The sequence below is a fragment of the Suricata suricatta genome, chromosome 13 (genome assembly GCF_006229205.1).
Source record: "Suricata suricatta isolate VVHF042 chromosome 13, meerkat_22Aug2017_6uvM2_HiC, whole genome shotgun sequence".
Classification (NCBI taxonomy): Eukaryota; Metazoa; Chordata; class Mammalia; order Carnivora; family Herpestidae; genus Suricata; species Suricata suricatta.
Genome location: NC_043712.1, coordinates 28,181,034 through 28,196,528, shown reverse-complemented (window position 1 = coordinate 28,196,528; position 15,495 = coordinate 28,181,034). Strand labels below are relative to the sequence as shown.

The 15,495-nt window shown below is 34.2% G+C and overlaps 1 pseudogene; it reads right to left on the bottom strand.

Moving 5' to 3' along the window:
- Positions 1-5,709: 5,709 nt before the first annotated feature.
- LOC115275891 lies at positions 5,710-6,192 on the bottom strand (annotated as a pseudogene).
- Positions 6,193-15,495: the final 9,303 nt, after the last annotated feature.

Below are 15,495 nucleotides of genomic sequence, written 5' to 3'. Positions count from 1 at the left end.
CCTAGAGAAAGAGAGAGGGAGAGAGAGAGAGAGCACTATTCGAGGGAAATATAAGCACAGTGCCAAGAAGGGACAACACTCTAATTCTAGAATTAGAGAACAGGGGCCAGAAGGGGCCAAATTGTGGAAACCACAATCCAGGTTGTTACTGAACCCTTGAGTGTCAAGCATTGTCATTCTCAATGAATCAGATTGCCTGTATAAAGCTAGAGAATAGAGATACAATCCAGTACTGATAGACTGGGGGAGGGTAGAAATAGTCCAGCGCTCTATCGAAATGTTTTGAGTTAAAATGAGAAGCTCTTGTTCTAGGAAAACACAACCAAACAGAACTTCAGTATTGTTGTTTCTTCTAAGAAGAGAAAAAAATGGCATCTCTTAGCCAAAATAATGGAGAAGTAGCATCTATGTAAAACATGAATATTTCATTTATCAAGTATTCAAAGACAAAACACAAGATTTCACTCATCCTAAGGATTCACTTAGTGAAAAATAGCTTTCTACTCAAATTAGGAAACAATTTCAGTGAAGTTACTGCAAAAAAAAAAAAAAAAAAAAACCCACAGAGAAACCTGTCATGTTAGAATATCAGTAAAGTGTTTTGGAGACTGAGTGGAAAAGGGCATATTTTGGTCTAAGAGCACCACATGACAACATGCCAGTCTTATACTTTAAGAAATGTTTTGAAGGGAGATCATAGATATCGCAACAGCTTCTAGTCTCTAAAGTGAAGTCAGTGCAAGTTGATTCTGGGCAAAGGTTATCGAGTTAAGTTGAAGTCTGGTTGCCACAACCGAGAGTGAGATATGGTTTCCTATTTGATGGGGAGATACTCATAAAAATGGGAAGGACTGTGGTTTCAGCAATAAGTGTCAGAAACCAACTGCCAAGGGGTTCCCTGAATCTTCACCTCTTTAATTCAACTCTATTCTTCCACAAAGGATAGATAAATTAGAAAATATATGGTTAAGGACTTCCTAACCCCTTTGTACTTACTGCATCACAATCAAGATTCTAAAAACCACGGTACTAGAGATGTTCCCATCAGATGCCACTTTTTTTCCATAGCTAAAGTTTGTTTTCATTTCCCTGCATCCTTTTTTACCATAATAATTACAAGGAAATCTGAAAGATTTCTTAGCTTTCTCCTAGATTCAAAACCAATCTCTTAAGGAAGTACTGAGCTCAATGCTCTTTCTCCTTTGGAGCTCAAACTCACCATGCTTGTCTTTCCTAATTCCAGTTATTCTTTTCTACTTTTATACTTTGAGCTCCTGTTCTCACAAAAACTGGCTGCCAGGGGGAAAATGCTGTCTCTCATCATCTTCTTACTTATGTCCTCAAAATAATTACAAGGATATGTTCTTTCTAGAACTTTACTGATGATCACAGTGCTGACATGGATTGGGGAAATCAAATGACAAAAATGAAGCAGTACAAAGTTTAGAAATTTTATGAGACCAATAATTCAGAACCCCTGAACTCTGGTACTTATTCCTTTCTGAGATGGTAACTAGAAGCCATTATGGAATTGCTCCATAAGCTTTTACTCTTTAAAACCAGAGCTCACATTTTCCCACTCACCATCTTTCATCCCCTATCTTTCCCTCTTTCCCTTCTTCTTTAATATCCATCTATGACCCCTTTTCTTATTCCATGTATTTTCCAGAAAGAGGTTGTCCACTGCACCATCATCCTATAGCCAAATGATTTCCAATTTTAAGTCTTCAGCCTAAATATGTCATGTCTTCTCAGCTGCATTGTCCAGGTACCTCTACCATGATGTCCTATGCATATGTTAAGGCAAGCTTGTTCTGATCTGAGCTTTACTCCTTCACATTACTGTTTCCTCTCTCTAAATAAGTGGTACTACATTCAAGACAAAAATATGCTGTCACTCTTGACTTCTCCCTTTTTGGTAATAGTGCTCCTGCCTCCACCCCTAACTTCTATAGAGTTTAGTTCATTTACCATCTCCTCCCCATTTTCACTGCTACTGTTTGAGTTCAAGCCATCATTATTTCTTGTCTAAATTATTGTAATTAATTTCGCTGATTCAAGTCTCTCCTCCATAATTCATTCTTCACCCACTAAACAGATGGATCATTCTTAAACCACATCTGTTATTGCCAGTAACGCGCCAAAAATATTCTCTATTGGCTCCTATTTGAATTTAAGATAAAATCCAAACTCTTCAGCATGCTTCACAATTGGTAAATTGTGTGTATTGTTTCATCCTTGTCTCTCCTTAATCCCTGTCTATGATGGTTAATTTTATGTGTCAGCTTGACTGGGCCACTAGATGCCCAATGTTTGGTTAAACATTATTCTGGATGTGTCTATGAGGGTGTTTCAAGATAGATTAGCACTTGAATCAGTGAACTGATAAAGCCAATTCCCTTTTCCAATGTGGTGTACCTCCTTCTCTGAGAACCTACTGCACTGCGCTTTACCAAACTTTAAATTTCACCTAAACTCAAATATTTCAGTTTCCCCAAAATATCTTATTCTCACATATTTATGAGCTTGAATATGCTTTCCTTGCTGTTCATGACAGGTTTTCAAATATTAACACACACACACACACACACACACACACACACACACACCTCCTTAATTGGCTAATATTCTACTTAGTATCTTCACACTCCTTTCCTGAAAAACTACACCTCACTTTGTGCTTTAATTTTCCCTAAGAATTTTCATTTTATTCCAAAGTTTCAGTTGAGCATCAATATTCCATATTTTCAGTTGAGTATCAATATTCCATATTTTCAGACTAAGTATAGGTTGAGTATCAAATTTTCAGTTGAGTATCAATATTCCAAATTTTCAGTTGAGTATCAATATTCCATATTTTCAGACTAAGTATCAGGTTGAGTATCAAATGATTTATGCTTTACTCAACAATGATAATGGTGATGATGGTGATAATGGTAACATTCTGTCATTTACTGAGTGCTATACTAATATGTGTGAAGCTCACTGCTAAGTACTCTGTACGCATTATTATCTATTTACATCTGCCCAAGCAATTTGGAGATTATTCTCCCCATTTTTTGGATGTGGAAACCAAGAATTAAAAAGTTTAAATATCTTTCTCCAAATTATGCAACCAATCAATGGTAAGGATGGAACTGAAATATAGGTCTAGTTTCATCTGTTTATGCTCTGAACCATTTTATATACTGTCACTTTCCTACACAGCACTAATGTGGCAATTCTTAAGTGGCTTGTCATTTATATGGTAACCTTTACCTATCTTTCTATATATGTTCTGTTGAAATTATAATATAAATATGGAAACCATAATAAACTTAATAAAAGGCAAATTAGTAGTCCAATTGATAGGTTTATGTCCAGGGTAATAGGGTAATTATGGCAGGCACATGATAGATCTGTTGTCAATTCATCATTAAGTCCTATATAATACCAACGGAAAGACGAAGGAGAAAACTAGGTCTAATTCTTCTGGAATCCTGTTTCCTGTATTGTTTCTAGTGAGTTTCTATCAATAAAAAGCATTTGAGGAAGACTTGAAAGGATAAAGAGGGAAAGACAAATCGTTATTCTCAGGTGGCATCTGCAGTTTCCCTTGGTTGCCAGGGATTTTTCTGAGAATCCTCCACTTTTATGCTGCAAGAGGCTGACATTCTCAGTGGTAGCTTTTTGACCTCTGCTTCTTCCACCCTTTCAAACATTGCACAAATCTCTACTTCCATGTTTTAAATCTCTCTCACCATTCAAAACACTTACTATGGCATCTGTATTCCTAACTAAACCTGGATTAATGTATTTTGTATCAATAACTTATGCCTTATTTCATACCTTATGCTATAATTCAAAGAAAATATTTGATGAAACTATGCAAAGATACTCTACTGATTTCTTCAAATGATTTGTTAATAAAAGGAAAACATGTTCAACCAAGTATCCAATTCTAAAGTCAAGGGTTGTTAAAGGCACCTTTAAGGTGAGGTACCCTGATTATCTTCAGGGTCTGAAACACCAAGATAATAGGTTATGTCCTAAGGAAACCTCAGCATGCTAGTATGTATATTTAGTGCTTTATAAGTTGGTAGAAAATTCTGTGGAGTAAATGTTATTCCTGTCCCCAAAGAGATTCAGATAAGGAAGTAGATAAGTGGGGCTCAGTGTGGAAGCTGTTTGCATAGCCTCACAATCCTTTCTTTGCCACCCATCTATCTTGTACATATTTCTGTTATACTTACCATACTTAATTTATTTGCTTACCAGCCTATGTTTCCTATTCATTAATAATATACTTTAAAGCCAGGGTGTGTTATATTATCCACCTTTATGCTGCCAACTCTACCCAGTATCTGGCATATAGTAAATATGAAGTGAGTGTTTGCTAACTTGAACTAAATCAAGTTTCTGAAAGTCAAAAGTACACCCAGAGTGGCAGACGGGATCCAGATTCTACTTAGACTTCTGATCTGCCTTACAGACTCCTGGGAATCTTATAATAATCTAAGAATTCTGGAAAACCATCTGGCATAACATGGAACTTTCTAAAGCAGCCTTAGAGATTTCAAACTTTCCTGAGCATCCTAACTAGGAGTTTCCCTGGAGTACCTTATTTGAAGATATTCAATATGTTCCATACATAAAAATGGAAAGGAACTTAATAAATCCATTGTCCTAACTCATTTTGTAGATACAGTGTCTTCTGAGTGGCTGAAGTATTGTAAGAATCATGAAACAATAAGAGATTTGCTCTTTAATCTTTTATATTTATCCTTAGGTAAAAAATTTATTGTAAGACTTGGAAAGATATTATGTCTTTTTTGAACTACAAGCAGTTAGCTCAATAATTAGTTAGTCAGAAGACTATTCAAGGTGCTTAAAACCCCAGAGTACAGTAAGTTTACTGAGTTGTTGGTACATGCAATAAAACATGAGAGTTCATTATCATAGATACTGTACTGCCTAGTGGAAAAATATATAAAAGTACTAGAAAATGAAGCCTCTTATATTTCTCTATAGGCATGAGAACACTTCTTACCAAGTACAGAGATTTACAAAGTCTCCTACTATGTCAGGTTAATTAATTCACAGTTCTGGAGGCATTTTCAGATGATAAGGAATCCTAACAGCTTGGAGACAGTATGAGGGTAAAAATAGACTAGAAATCAAGAGTCCTGAATATTAGTCTCAGTGTCACTGTCTACTGACCTTTTGACGTCAGGATGGACAAAATATCTTTTTTTCCCTAATTTTATTGAAGTACATTTGACATACAATATTATATTAGTTTCATGTGTATAATATAGTGACTCAACATTTATATACAGGTCAAAGTAATCATAATAAATCCAGCTATTATCTGTCACATTACAAAGTCATTACATATTCCTAACTATCTTCCCTCTATTGTACATTGTATCCTGTGTCTTATTTATGCTACCACTGTAAGGCTGTACCTTTTTATACCCTTCCCTATTTAGCCCATCCCTCCAGTCCCCTCTGGCAACCACCAGATCCCTCTCTACATCTGAGTCTATTTCATTTTTGTTTTGTTTGTTTTGCTTTTTAGATTCCACATAGAGGGGAAATCACATGGTATTTGTCTTTCTCTGTTAGATTTATTTCTAGATCCATCCATATTGTCACAAACGGCGATATTTCATTCTTTTTTTTAATAATCTTTAGATCTTTTATTTTTATTTTTATTTTTTACCCTTATCATACCATGAATTCATAAGAAATGGTTTCCAGCTGCTCAAGCACATTTCCATTGGTTCTCACAAAATATGCTTCTCTGGGTGGAGCAGGTTGCACTTCAGTGGAACCCCAGTACCCTTCTCTCTGGCTTCCTTCTTTTTCTGATCATCTTCCTTCACACACTTCAGGACGCCGTCTCAGCTCTTTGAGTGCTTAATATGCTCAACACGTACATTAACTGTCTGGGCAAGAATCTCGCCCTTAACTTGTTTATTTACAACAATGCCAACAACATACTGGGTGACATTGTAGACTTCCGGTTTTGCCATAGTGACGTTTATGGGGCATTCCTTTTTGAGCAGTGCCCATTCCCTTGATGTTCCCAATATCAGCTTTCTTGTAGATTCACATGTATGTGGCCAAAGGAACAACTCCATGTTTTCTAAAAAGCTTAGAAAACATACAGCAAGCACCTCTTCTCTTTCCCTTTTTGTCAGTCATTTTGGAAAATTACTGGAAGATGTCAGTTCCACCCATTGATTTTTATGACTAATACTTTATTGTATATATATTTATACTATATACACACACATGTATATATGGGTGAATATACACATACATATATATACATAGTATAAATACCTTCATATATATGTGTATATATATGTGTGTGTGTATATATATATGTATATGTATATAGCACATCTTCTTTATCCATTCATCCTTTGATGGACACTTCCATTGTTTCCATGTCTTGGCAATTGTAAATAATGTTACAATTGTAAATAGAGGTGCATATATCTTTTTGAATTAGTGTTTTCATTTTATTTTGATAAATACCCCTAAATAGGATTGCTGGATCATATGGAGTTCTATTTTTAATGTGTCAAGGAAACCTCCTACTATTTTCTATAGTGGCTGCACTATTTTGTATTCCAAACAACAATGCATGAGGTTTTCCTTTTCTCCACATCCTCACCAATACTTGTTACTTCTTGACTTTTTGATAATAGTTACTCTGATAAGTATGCAGTCATACCTCGTTGTGGTTTTGATTTGAATTTCCTTGATGAGTGATACTGAGCATCTTTTCATGTGTCTGTTGGCCATCTGGATGTCTTCTTTGAAGAAACGTCTATGAAGGCTTCTGCCCATTTTTAATTGGATTATTTGGTTTTTTTAAAAATATTGAGTTAAGTAAGTTCTTTATATATTTTGGCTATTAGCTCATTATCAGATATATCATTTGCAAATATTTTATCCCATTCAATAGGTTGTCTTCTTGTTTTGTTGAAGATTTCTTGCTATGCGAAAGCTTTTTAGTTTGAGATACTCCCATTTATTTATTTTGCTTTTGTTATTCTTGCCTAATAAGACATATAAAAAAATACTGCTCAGACCAATGTCTAAGAACTTATTGCCTGTATTTCCTTCTAGTAGTTTTATGGTTTCTTATCTTATATTTAAGTATTTAATCCATTTTGAGTTTATTTTTGTATATGGTATAAGAGAGTGATCTAGTTTTATTCTTTTGCATGTAGATGTTCAGTTTTTCAATGCCATATGTTAAAGATACTGTCTTTCCTAATTGTACTTTCTTGCCTCCTTTGTCAAAGATTAATACAGTAAGGGTTTATTTCTGGACCCTTTATTTTATTCCATTGATCTCTGTGTCTCTTTTTGTGCCAGTATCATACTGTCTTGATTACTACATCTTAGTAGTATAGTTTGAGGTCAGGAAGTATGATACCTTCAGCTTTGATCTTCTTCAGATTGCTTTAGCTATTCAAGATCTTGTTGGTTCCACACAAATTTTAGTAATATTTGGTATAGTTCTGTGAAAAATGCTATTGGTATTTTGATAGGGATGGCACTAAATCTGCAGATTGCTTTGGGTAGCATTGCCATTTTAACAAGATTATTTCTTCCAATCCATGACATGGCATATTTTTTCATGTATTTGTGCCATCTTCAGTTTCTTTCATCAGTGTCATAGTTTCAGGCTATGGTTTTTCATCTCGTTGATTAACTTTATTCCTAGATATTTTATTATTTTTCATGCAGTTGTGAATGGTACTCTTTTATTAATTTCTCTTTCTGATTATTTTTAGTATATACAAATACCACAAATTTATGTATTTTCATTTTGTATCCGACAACATTACTAAATTCATTTATTAGTTCAAGGAATTTTTGGTGGATGGTGAACATGTCTTTGAGTGTCACAGTCAGTAACATATGGTATTTGATAACTACTTGTCTATGTGACAATGCTAATGTGAGGATCCTATGAAAATTATATGTGAAAGTTTTTTAAAAAATGTGAAGTGTCACAAAAATATAAAACACTAAAACAATAAAGCATAATGTCTTGTTAGACACATTATGAGTGAAAAAGATGAGTTCTGTCATCTTTTAAGTAGCCTTTCTAAAAAATTATTTTATGTGATACTTAAAAATTATTAAAAATATCCTTTTGAAAAACACCTCCTTTTAGAAGTACTTCAGATTCAGACACTTTTTTTTACCATTTACAACTGTAAATTTACAAACTCACAATTTGAAGGTATGTTTTATGTTTTGGCAATTAAAATATAACTTGGTGAGCAATGCAAGTTATCAGTAATGTGATGAATTATTTAGTAGGCAAAAAGAGGAATAAATGTAAAATAATGATTTTTGTTAGTGTACCTTCAAAAACCAGTTGAAAAAATAAGTCAGAAATCATTTGAGTAATGGAAACATCTTAGGATCTCTAACCATTTATTCAAGATATACATTTTGACATGTAGCAATCATCAGAAAATTGAATTCTGACATTTGCTTTAGAAGGAAAAATATATTAATTGTGCATCATTAATTGTATAAGACCTTTCTTGGTTTAGAGAAATCAACTTTCAAAATGAGCAAGATAGAACAGCTACTATCCACAGATGGTAATTTTCTTAAATTAAATACAATTTGTATATTAAAAAACACCTTAAGATTGAGAGAGAAATGTAGTGATTATTTGTATTGCATTTATACTCTTTGTTTCATAAGTGGGTAGCTTCTTTAAAGTTTGAGACTTCAGTGTATTTAAATATAAGTTAAATTAACAAGATGACTGAAAATAGATACAAATAATAATGTAGTGTTGATGAAGTAATCGATATAGTTAAAACTATATGAAAAAATATGCTCTGCTATGAAATATAAAATATTTCAAAGCAAAGCACAATTCCACAACAATATAAAAATGATTTAAAAAATTAAATATTCCACATGTTGAAATACTCTTTTGTCATTAGAAAAAATTAGTCTTGGGGTGCCTGGCTGGCATAGTCAGAAAAGCATGTGACTCTTGATTTCAGAGTCATGAGTTAGAGCCCCACATCGGGTGTACAAATTACTAAAAATAAGTAAATAAATAAATAAATAACTTAGTATTAAAATTAATGTATTTCTTAATTATAGAAAAGACATAAATTCTATATTTGGGGAACCTAGAAGATGCAAGCATTCCTTCCACCTAAGAAAATCAAACTTAATAAAAGTGGATATATTTAAATTAATTCCTTAAATATGAATTTATGAGTCAAAGAAAAACAAAGCAAGAGAAATGCAAGCATAGAAAGAAAAATGTACAGGGGCACCTGGGCGGCTCAGTCAGTTAAGCATCCGACTTTGGCTCAGGTCATGATCTCACAGTTTGTGAGTTCAAGCCCTGTGTTGGGCTCTGTGTTGACAGCTCAGAACCTGGAGCCTGCTGCAGATTCTGTGTCTCCTTCTGTCTCTGGCCTTCCCCCACTTGTGCTCTGTCTCTGTCTCTCAAATATAAATAAATTAAAAAAAAATATTTTAAAAAAGAAAGAAAAATGTACATAATGTACATGTGCAAAACTCTGGAGCAAGAAGAGTATAATATGTATGTGAAATAGCAAGCCGTTAGTTTGGTTGGAAACAGGGTATATGGAAAAGGCTGGGTGATAAATCAAAATAAGGCTTGAAAGATAGACTAAAATTTGACCTTATCATATGAAATTTGAACTTCACCTTCAAATGATGAGGCTATATCTTGAGGGTTTTCTTTTAAATTACGAAACATGTGCTAGTATATTTGTGGATGATGTAGAAAAGTATGGCTGAAATTGATGATGAATCTTGCTTGACAATATAATTGCTTTAATCTAACATTTTGCTTATTTCTGTCTCTCATAAGTTAATTGCAAACTTGAAAATGCATCTTATTGTTTCTGAGATCCTTAGGCTTCAGTACAATACTTGGAGTAGAGTTGATATTCAATAGGTGATTGAATAATGGATTGATAGTAAATAGAAAGGATGACTCTGGTCCTCCTCCATACTTGGAATAGAATTGATATTCCAAAGATAATTGAATAATAGATCAGTATAAATAGAAAGAATGACTCTGTTCCTTTGCCATAGTTTGTTGGTTAGTTAGTCCCTATGATATGCAAGGGACTTTGAATACAATAATAGAATATCAATTTAATTATCATATAAGGTCTCAGAGGTAAATATTATTTTTGCTACCCTGCATATGATCAGACTGAAGATAAAAGCAGTTTGGTAAATTTTCTCTACATTTCACTGATTATAATTTGAAAATAAAAAATTCTGCTTGACTACAAACTCATGAAACTGTGCTTCTTGCTTCTTAACTGTTTATCATTTTACTTCAGTGATAATATAAATGAAATAGCTACCAAGTTTATAGATGAAAGAAGTTGGTGAGAACAAAAGAAAGAAAAGAGACAGCAACTAATAGAGTGGATGATTTCACAGGATTTCAAATCATCTTCACACGCCAGCAAGTTGAGGTCAAATCAACAGAATGAGAGTTAAATGGAACATATATGTATATAGTTGACCTTTAAACAACACAGGTTTGAGCTGTATGAGTCCACTTATATGAAGATTTTTTACAGTACATTATTTAATGTATTTCTCTTCTTCATGGCTTTCTTACTAACATTTTCTTCACTCTAGCTTACTTTATTATAAGAATATAATATGTTATACAAATAATGTACAAAATATGTGTTAATCAGCTGTTTATGTGCTCAGTAAGGCTCCCAGTCAACAATAGGCTATTAGTAGTTTGGGGAAGTCAAAAGTACACATAGATTTTCTACTGCATGGAAGGTCGGTGCCACTAACCCCCATGTTGTACAAGTATCAGCTATGTATGTGGCCTGTGGGTTCAACGAGCTATTTATACAAGTTTAATATTTAAAAAAAAAGTCTTCCTCACTAGATTGTGGGAATGTTTACCTGAGTTCTCCAATGCCTGCCAGAGTACCTAGCACTTAAGATGCTCAAGAAACATTTGATGAATGCAAGTAAAGATGAAAGTGATATCAAATGCTATAGAACTCACATAAAGATAACAAACATCATGTAAATGCCACTGTGCCTCTGTAGTCGCTGAGATTATCAGGATCCCATACCTACAATTATATTAGCATTTTAAATCAAATTTAATTATAGTTTCTATATCTGAATGAAATTTTTCCGTAAGCATTCCATTAGGTGATAGTAAATCCAATTAGCTACTATAATTTCATAATTCTTTCTGAATATGACCTCTTTCTCAGGAAGAAAATGTAGCAAACAGTAGCTGAAGGAAATAGCGTTTGGGTCTATCACTTGATACTCCTGTTAGTTATCAAGTATTTGGCACTATATTCCTATAATTTAAACTTCAATGCCATCTCATATCTTTATTAGCCAAGTAACTTCCATGTATCTGCATAAATCCTTCCTGTAAAATATTTTTTCTATAACCTTTTAATCTTTTATTTTTCTCTGTTAACATAAAACCCCTAAAAGAGACCCATATTGAGAAGGAACTATATGTTAATTAATTACTCAACCCTAAGAATGATTTAATGCTCTTACTTCTTTCTTGACCCTTGTCTCTCAGAAACATATCTATGAATTCTATATAATAAAGTCCCTTTCACTATTTTAATAACCATAGAGCAGTAGCTGGAGAATTGTAGCATTCATTACCTATGGAATATGTATTGGGCTGTGTAGCGATTTCTGCTCCTGTCTTTGAGCCTTCAATTACCTTATCTTGGCCCTACGTGAAGGATATGGTAGTGAGGTTAGGAAGTCACAGGTTAAAGCCACAGCCTGGTATGGGAGCAGATATGAGCTTGTGGACTAGCTTAGTCCATTGGACAAGTGCTACATTTTTCTTTGTCTTACTTGAATCTTTATTGTATGCTGTCTTCTGATGTTTGTGGAGTACACTTGTTTTCTGATACAACTTTTATTCTGAACAGAACACGTGGCTGTGATTTCCAGTACTGAAAAAGTGGCAAATAGCCTCCTCCCAGGGCAGTGTGTAGAATTTCACTGAATGGGCACTGAGACTATACATAAAAAGGTTGATGAAAGATTCAGGTGGGCAAATGGAAGACGGTTCACATGATGGCAGGCAAGTAATGGCACTGTGACAACCTGGGTGTGCCTGTGTGCTTGTCTTAATTTGTGATTTATCTATAAGAGTATTTAGTTCCATGATCTTTCCTGGCCCTCAATAACACTCTCTCAAAAGACTGTATATGTGTTTTAACTAGGATGGTCACAACACATTTGGCATTTTCAAGTTTAGGATTATAATCTTGCACAGTGGCATAGGTGCCTATTATTCAAGTGTGTGGATTAAGATGTTAAAATTCCACATACATTATCCTCAACAAAAATGTTAAAGTACTTAAATCCATGAACACCAGTGAGACCTGTAGTGATCATAATAATTTATAAAATACAAAGATTAAATTATAAAAATCAATGATCAACAGGTGGGTAGTGGTGGGTGTTTAAGCCCACAGTTGCTGAGACATTGAATATATGATTATCTTGACAATTATTAATATTTTTTAAAGCAAGTACCAGCTTTTCCTATGAAAAAGAAAAAGCAAATAGCATATTTGAGGAAATTGGAGGGAGTGAGGGCTTCATTGTTGATGAAGGAGTCCTTTTTTAAGTGCTCTCAGACATGATGAGATCCAGAACTGCAAGGTGCGAAGTCTATCAGCCAATGACTTTGTGTGGGACTGAGGAAGACCAGAAAAGCTGAGAAAACCTAACTGATGAATATCCCTTTCATGCTGCCTCAGCATCATCTGAGTACATTGTAAACTAAGAAAAATCATGGTATGATAACAGTGCATCTAATCAGGGATGTATGGCTCAACCCACCATCTAGATTCTGTCAGCTCTACCAGTATCCTAAGAGTCTTAGGTTTGGAGTATAAGTAAATAAGTAAGATTCCAATTTTCTAAAAAAAAAAAAAATTAAAAAGACTGAGTAGCAAACTGAAACTAAGGTTTAGACAAAATATCCATAAACTACTTTAGCAATGTGTAAATGTGGCTAATCCCTTATTTCAATCCTCTCACTGTGGTATGACATCTACACTTCTCTGTAAGTAGACTGGGAGAGATATTTGGTGATAATACTGGATAACTGACTATAATACGTAGGTAGCATAGTAAGGTCTTTGTTAGATTAAGTCTTGTCCCTGTTCTCCCGTATTCATATCAACTCATTGTCTCCTCTATTTCTATGATGATAGAAAACTGTTCATTATGTCCTTACTGAACTTACATGAACACCAACAATGACCATATTGATATCAAACTCTGAATGAGCACCATAACTATAGGAAAGAGATGCCCCCAGTTTCTATCCTGCTTCTTCCTCACAAGATGTAACAAAATATATCTAATCATTTATTTCTAAAGGTGACATTCCTGAAATTCAGTGTTTCTACATCTAGAATTTATATTGTGATATTAACATTGTTAGAATAACTACAACTTTCACTTTAAAAAATAATATTTATAGGTGTTATACCCTCAAGGGATTCTTGACTTGCTCACACACAAACACATGGAATGAATGACTGCCGGGGTTTCTGTTTTGAATGTTTTATCACTAGAACTTGTGTTCTCTGTGGACATGCTAGTGCAATATCAAAAATGACAACTGAATGTTCTCAAAGTATGAGTGATTTTTATGAACTGTACAAAGAGACTTCTTCCAGTGTCAACAACATAACAATCTATCTAAACACAGAAAAACTAAAATAATGAAATTAAATTAACACAAATGTATGGACATCTTAAATAGAAGGAGGTGACAAAGTAACCCAAAATACAGATGAACATACTCAACACTCCCTGTGCATCATGAGCAGCTGCACAGTATTCATGGCGATGAGAACAGAAAGAGGGAAGGGGCCCTGGGAAATTGGCCAACACTCATCCCAAAAATGAGATCGTATATTACGTGGGTCTGAGAGCTGGGAATATTTAGAAAAAGTCCTTATAAACTCCAGGTGTGGGGTAAACAAGAATGAGGAGAATCACTAAGGAGACTGTGGGGAATTCAAACATTGCCAGAGCAGTTTAGCTTTCAAAGATCCTAGAATTATCAAATATGTGGCTTCTTAAAAATTCACCTTGAAATGACATCCCAAGGGATAATTAGCACACATCTGGGAAAATGGCCATAAAAAATACTGAAAACAGTAACCCAAAAGTTAAAATTAACTAAAAGAATTTTTTAGAAGATCTAAGTTTGAAAAACAGCTTAAGGGTGCCTTTGGTGGGTTGAGCAGTTGAGCTTAGGATTTCAGCTGGGGCCAGAGTTTCTTGGTTCATGAGTTTGAGCCCTTGACAGGCTCCCTGCTGTCAGCACAGAGCCTGCCAAGGATCCTCTGTCCCTCTCCTCTCTCTGCCCCTTGCCCCCTCCTCAAATAAATAAAACATTAAAAAAAATAGAAAGACAGTCAACTTTGGAGTTTGCACAAGTTCTAAGGCAATGTTCTCTCCTTTAAAATGTATTTCATTGTCACTATACTTTCTGAGATAAGCCTTCTCTTTCCTGCCCCTCTCTATCACACCTGGATTGTTTTCTAGGATCCACAAAAATCCTCTTCTGCTCTATTTGAATTTTGCTTTTAGCACATTTGTGTCAAGGACATAAAACTAGACTAAAACAATTAAGAGTTGTCATGTGTAAGACAGAAATATGTTAGAGAATATAATAGACCTTAAGTCAATGCTGGCTTGACGAAAAAGAAACATTTTAAACAACCAAAGGACTTGGACTATGTATTGGGTATCAAATGTTATTAAATGTTTTTGTTAGTGATTAAGATATGATAAGGCACTGTGGTTTTTCAGAGTGTCTTCTTTTTTAGATGCAAATTGAAGAATTTAAAGATGAAGTGTTTTGACATATCCTAGCAGAAGTAGGAAGCAAGAGAAATAGATAAAATGTGTATAAAAAATGTCGATAGCTTTTAAAGTTGGCTGACAGTCATGGTACTATTTATTTCAGTATGCTTTGAAATTTTCATAATGGGAAAGTTTTAAAAAAGGAAAAAGAATTGTACATAAGTATGTAGCAACACAGTCTATTAAACTGTTCATGACTTTGCTAAAATAGTTATTTTTATGAAGTATTTCTGGGTGGCTGAGTTCCTGTTTTCAATACTTTTGATATGCTCCACAATAAAGCACTTCTTCATGTGTTACTTTTTTTCCCTTTAAATGTAAATGGAAAGTTGCATCATTTTAAAAGTTAATACAATAATTCAACTTATAGGAAATATCTTGAAAGGTTTCATCAGGTAGACACGGTAGCCAGCACCAATACATTAAAGGAGAATGTTCTATATTATAAAGTATAAAAATTGAGAGCTCACATGGGGAAACTTGCATGCAGGGAGAACAAAAGTCAGAAAAAATGGAAACTGGGCGCACCTGGGTGGTTCAGTC